The 5,894-nt window shown below is 38.0% G+C and overlaps 1 pseudogene; it reads right to left on the bottom strand.

Moving 5' to 3' along the window:
• Positions 1-3,162: 3,162 nt before the first annotated feature.
• LOC100598270 lies at positions 3,163-3,965 on the bottom strand (annotated as a pseudogene).
• Between the last annotated feature and the right edge of the window lie 1,929 nt (positions 3,966-5,894).

Raw genomic sequence — 5,894 nt, 5'->3', positions numbered from 1 at the left:
TTAGGATTACTTTGGCTATTTGGGCTCCATTTTGGCTTCATATAAATTTTAAAGTAGTTATTTCTAGTTCTGTGAAAAACAATGTCATCAGTAGTTTGATAGGAATAGCATCGAATCTGTAAATTGCTTTGGGGAAGATGGCCGTTTTAATAATATTGATTCTTTCTGCCCATGAGCATGGAATGTGTTTCCATTGGTTTGTGATGTCTCTGATTTCTTCAGAAGTGTTTTGTAATTCTCACTGTAGAGATCATTTACCTCTTCAGTTGGCTGTATTTCTAGACATTTTATTCTATTTGTGGCTATTGTGATTGAGAATGTGTTCTTGATTTGGCTCTCATCTCAGACATTACTGGTATGTAGAAATGCTATGGATGTTGATTTTGTATCCTGAAACTTTGCTGAAGTTATTTATTATTTCTAGAAGGCTTTTGGTGGAGTCTTTATGGTTTTCTGGGCATAGAGTCATATCATTAATTAAGAGGGATAGCTTGACTTCTTTTCTTATTTGGGTATCTTTTATTTCTTTACTTTGCTTTATTGCTCTGGCTAGGACTTCCAGTTTATATTGAAAGAACTGGTGAGAGTGACATATTTCTTTTGTTCCAGTTCTCAGAGGGAATGTTTCCAGCTTTTGCCCATTTAATATGATGTTGGCTGTGAATTTGTCATAGATGGCTCTTATTATTTTGAGGTATGTTCCTTTGGAGCATTAAAGTTTGTTCAGGGTTTTTAGCCTGAAGAAATGCTGAATTTTATCAAAAACCTTTTCTGCCTTTATTAAGAGGATCATGTGTATTTTGTTTTTAATGATAAATGATTCAACAAGAAAACTTAACTATCATAAATACACATGCATCCAGCACTGGAGCACCCGGATTCATAAAACAAGTTCTTAGAGACCTATGAAGAGACTTAGATAACCATCCAATAGTAACGTGAGACTTCAATATTCCCACTGACAGTGTTAGACACATCATTGAGGCAAAAAATAAAGATATTAATGACATAAATTTGACACTTGACCAAGTAGACCTAAGAGGCATCAACAGAATACTCTATGCAACAAAAAAAATACATTCTTCTCATATGCACATGGCATATACTCTAAGATTGGCTACAAGCTCAGCAATCCTCAGCAAATTTTAAAAAACCTAAATCATACCAACCACACTCTTAGACCATAGCACAATAAAATATAATTCAGTACCAAGAAGAACTTTCAAAATCATATAATTACATGGAAATTAACCAATCTCCTCCTAATATTTTGAGTAAATAATAAAATTAAGGTATAAATCCAAAACTTCTTTGAAACTAATGAAATAAAGATATAACATATCAGAATCTCTGGGACACAGCTAAAGCAGTGTTAAGAGGAGTGTTTATAGTGCCAAATGCCTAAATTAAGAAGTTAGATCTCAAATTAACAACCTAACATCACACCTAGAGGAACTAGAAAAACTAGAGCAAACCAACCCCAAAGCTAGCAGAAGAAAAGAAATAACCATAATCAGAGCTGAATTGAATGAAATTGAGATGCAAAATCCACTTAAAAGATCAACGAAAGCTAAAGTTTGTTTTTCGAAAGAATAAATAGTATTGATGGACAGCTAGCTAGATTAATAAAGAAAAAAGAGAGAAGATCCAAATAAACACAATCAGAAATGACTAAGGAGACACTCCCACCAACACTGCAGAAATACAAGGAGTCCTCAGAGACTATTATGAACAGCTCTATGCGCACAAACTAGAAAACCTAGACGAAATGGATAAATTCTAGGAAATATAGAATAACCAAGATTGAACCAGGAATAAATTGAAATCCTGAACAGATCACTAATGAGTTCCCAAATTAAATTTGTAACAAAATATTTACCAGACAGAAAAAGCCCTGGACCAGATGAACGGTAGCCAAATCCTACCAGATGTGTAAAGAAGAGCCAGTACCAATCCTACTAAAATTATTTCAAAAAATCAAGGAGGGACTCCTCCCTAACTCATTCTATGAGGCCAGCATCATTCTGATACCAAAACCCGGAAGGGACACAGTGAAAAAAGAAACCTCAGGCAAATATCCCTGATGAATATAAATGCAAAAAATCTTCAGCAAAATACTAACAAATTGAATCCAGTGGCACATCAAAAAGCCAATCTACCATGATCAAATAGGTTTTATTCATTGGATACAAGGCTGATTCAATACATAGAAATTAATAAATGTGATCCATTTACAGAAGTAACTTCTGATATTTATCTCTTAAAATAATCCTAAGAAATGTACTAAAATCAATCAAGCGTTGAGGGAAAAGAACTTTAAGAAAAACTTTAAAAAATGATAGTTTTTTTATTGAGCATCCTTCTGCCCATCACTAAAGGTAACAAGCAATTATGCCTGTTATAATAAAGAAATAGTATGAAAATTTAGCCAGTCTTAGAAATTAGTTTCAGAGAGGCTACTGTGAGGATGTGTGTTTAGGTAGAACACGTTTTTTTCAACATCTTCACATAATTGAAAGAGAAGCCAAACAGGAATTCTCTTAATTATTTGGAGTAAACTGATGTGCTAACAGATAGGGAACACTGGCTAAAAGTATGTATACAAAGAGCTTGTTTAAAATTCTATTCTGTATCACTTTCTTTACTAAGGTTTACTAAGGTTCAGTTCTCTTATAAAAATGGGGTGAACTACCTACTTTCCAGTGTTGGTCAAAGAGTTAAATTATGTGCAAAATACTTAGCATACTACCTGGTACATTATAAATGTTCAATAAGTAGGAGTTATTCAGCATCATCATGCAGCATTATATTATTTGATATCCATAATGGCACCAAATATGTACTTCAGTAAAGTTCTTCTGAATTTATTAATAAAGGAGATCCATAGAGGGATCTTATGTATATGGCAAACTAACATGTATGGCATGTGAAAACTTAGGAAACACTTATTCTCTTTGTAACATATTTCAACTGGACTACATGTGTATGGAACAAAAAAGAGTATTTTCTAATAGTAGGCATATTTTGTTTTAGTTTGTTTGTCCCACTATAGCAGAATATCTTAAACTGGGTAATTTATAAAAACAATAATTTATATTTTATTTTCTTGAAGGAAAATTTGTATTTTAATTTTTTATGTAGAGAAAACTCAACAGTATACGTTTAACCCACTTTAGTGGCAAGTTCTTTAGTTTTTGCCTTTTTGAGCTTGGCAATGTGAGCCACAGATCTGGGAACCCAGGACATTGCCTCCCCAGTGACGGCGGATCGCATTGTATCTGTTGTTGCAATTGGTCCTGATAGCTTCCACCAGCTTAGCCAAAGCTCCGTTGTCTTCCGAGTTAACCTGTGTGAAGGCGATAGTGGTGCAGGTCTTCCTGTGGACTAGATGTCCCAGTTTTGCCTTCCCCTTGATAATGCAGTAAGGGACCCCCATTTTACAACGCAGGGCAGGCAGGAAGACAACCAGCTCGATGGGATCCATGTCATGTACAATCACCACCAGCTGAGCTTTCTTGTTCTCCACCAAGTTGGTGATGGTGTTAACTCCTGCTTGAAGGACAGGTGGTCTCTTAGTGGGGATGTCCCCTTTACTGGCAGCTTTCTTCTCAGCCCTGGGCCAACAGCCTCTGCTTATTCTTTTGCTTTGTCTCTGGTCTGTACTTGTGGGCCACCTTAAGCAGCTGAGTAGCTGTTTGCTGGTCCAGGGCCTGGATGAACTGGTTAATCACAGGAGGCACATTCAGCCACTTATAGAGGATGGCTATCTGCTGCTGCAACCTGATATAGTGGGGCCATTTCACAAAGCAGGTGAGGTCTCCTTTGGGCTGGATGTCCTGTCCAATGTCAACATTCCTAGGCCTTTTCTCAAACAAGGGATTCACCACTCTCTTGGCCCCCTGCTTCTTCACAGCAGCAGGGACCAGAGCCACCTTCTTGCCCTTGGCCTTCTTTCCTTTCAGCATCTTAGGCAGTGGGAGGAGAGAGCAAGAACAAGAATTTATATTCTCACAATTCTGAAGGCTAGGAAGTCCAAAATCAAGGCACCAGCGTGTGGTCTAGTAAGGACCTTTTCGCTGCATGCTCGTATGGCAGGAAGTAGATGTTCATGTGAGCACAGGTTCGCAGAATGCTGCCCAAAGCCTCTTTCAAAGAACATTAATCCCATTAACAAAAAGCATCCCTCATGGCCTAGTCATCTCTTAAAGGCCCACCTCTTGATATTATCACATTGGCAGCCCTTGGATTTTAGAGGGGATTAGGTTTCAACATGAATTTTGGAGGGAACAAAACATTTAAACCATAGCAGAAAGTGTGTCAAAAATGGCAAATTATGTAGAATAAATTTAGTGAACTTTAAATGTCAATACTTCTGATTTGGGTTTAATACCCATTTAGACTGACAATTAGCACTGGGGTTTTAATGCAGACCTCTAACTTTCATTTTTGAAATGATATATATTTTTTATAAATGTTGGCTTTGTTTTCAGAACAACTTTTCAATTTAGGTCTTTACTACATGGCTTTACATTTTTTTTTCTTATCTCCCACCTGCCAAATTTGGCAATTTTCTTTGGGCTTGAATGTGTCTAATATAGATTTTGTATTTCTTAAAATACTTAGTGGACTACTTGGCACATAGTAGATACTCAATGATATGGTTTGACTTTGTCTCCCCACTCAAATGTCATCTTGAATTGTAATCCCCATGTGTTGAGGGAGGGACCTGGTGGGAGTTGATTGGATCATGGGGGTGGTTTCCCCTGTGCTGTTCTCATGATAGTGAGGGAGTTCTCATAAGAGCTAATGGTTTTATAAGGGGATTGATCACTCTCTCTCTCTCTCTCTCCATCTCTCTCTCTCTCTCATCTCTCTCTCTCTCCATCTCTCTCTCTCTCTCTCCATCTCTCTCTCTCTGTCTCTCTCTCCATCTCTCTCTCTCCATCTCTCTCTCTCTCTCCATCTCTCTCCCCACCTCTATTTCTCCCTCTCTCTCTCTTGCTCTCTCCCTCTCTCTCTCTCCATCTCTCTCTCTCTCTCCATCTCTCTCCCCACCTCTATTTCTCCCTCTCTCTCTCTTGCTCTCTCCCTCTCTCTCTCTCGCTTTCTCTCCCTCTCGCTTTCTCTCCCTCTCTCTCCCTCTCTCTCGCTCTCTCTCCCTCTCTCCTCCTCTCTCCCATCCCACCCTCTCTCCCTCTCTCCCATCCCCCCCCTCCCTCTCTCCCCCTCCTGCTGCCTTGTGAAGAAGTTACTTGCTTCCCCTTCACCTTCTGTCATGACTGTAAGTTTTCCGAGACCTCCCCAATCATACGGAACTGTGAGTCAATTAAACCTCTGTGTTTATAAATTACCCAGTCTCAGGTATTATCATTATAGCAGTGTGAGAACAGACTAATACACTCAATAAACACACACACACACCAACATATAAATATATATATGCCATTATTATCTGTCTTTTAATATGTACCTACTATTTATTGTGATAAAACTTTACACTGATTTTCTTATTTAATTTTCTGAGAAACACTGACAAGTTAGTATTCACATTTTACAAAAGAGAAAACAACTGAGACTTAGAGAGATTAAACCATAAGGCCATGTTCCAAGACTATCTAGTTCGTAAGTGGAGAGCAATTTAATTCTGTTTCTATGGTCATCATCTGTAACAATGGTATTACAGAAGAGTGAAATCAGCAAGGTGGTAAGAGAGGAAGTCTCAGGCTCTACTCCCTGCCCAACTAAAAATGCAGCTAGCAACTATCCACAAACCAAAACATATTTTTGAAAATCCAAATACTTGTAACTAAGTCTGACACACTAACGTGGTCTACAGGCTGACTGAGAACAGCATTAGAAGGATAAGAACTGCCTCACTTCAACCATGCTACCCC

This window comes from Nomascus leucogenys, chromosome 15 (assembly GCF_006542625.1).
Source record: "Nomascus leucogenys isolate Asia chromosome 15, Asia_NLE_v1, whole genome shotgun sequence".
Classification (NCBI taxonomy): domain Eukaryota; kingdom Metazoa; phylum Chordata; class Mammalia; order Primates; family Hylobatidae; genus Nomascus; species Nomascus leucogenys.
This window is presented reverse-complemented; position numbering and strand designations above follow the sequence as displayed.